The following is a 609-nucleotide window of genomic DNA, read 5'->3' on the forward strand; positions in this document are numbered from 1 at the left end:
ATCCGTGTGGCCGGCGGAATTCGAACCAGAGTTCACCGTATTAGGTTTATCTCCCTCAAACACCACTGGACTACCACCACTCGTTATAAGCATTTAATTATTAACTCCAACTTTTTTCTCTTTAACTTTTAAGAATTTTCTCACATTATGAAGACTCACAAATACTCCCATAATAAATAAGAATAAATTTCCCATAATTACCAGTTAAATAAATCGGGTTGATATGCTACCAAATTATAGGCGCAAATAAACCATAAACAAAAACAAAGCATTTCAACCTTGGAGGAAAGCTTAAGATACATAGTAAGTAAATGAAAGAATTTTGAAAAGGAAAAGACTGTACCCACTTCCCTTATTAAATTCCACAATTTGTCTTCCAAAGACATCACAGTACCACGTCGCTATATCAGAATAAACTCGAAAATATCTTCATGCATCACACAACCAAGTTTTTTTTTTCCGATAAAGAAGTCTCCGACGGATTGAGTCCCTAACTGACTAGTTTTTTGGGTCTATCTATCAGTATCAGAGATCCAGTTGTCCACAATAAGAATCTTACCTATTAAAACAACAGAAATTATGATTTCTTTCAAGTGTTATTTTTTATTG

This window comes from Brassica oleracea, chromosome C8, assembly GCF_000695525.1.
Source record: "Brassica oleracea var. oleracea cultivar TO1000 chromosome C8, BOL, whole genome shotgun sequence".
Classification (NCBI taxonomy): domain Eukaryota; kingdom Viridiplantae; phylum Streptophyta; class Magnoliopsida; order Brassicales; family Brassicaceae; genus Brassica; species Brassica oleracea.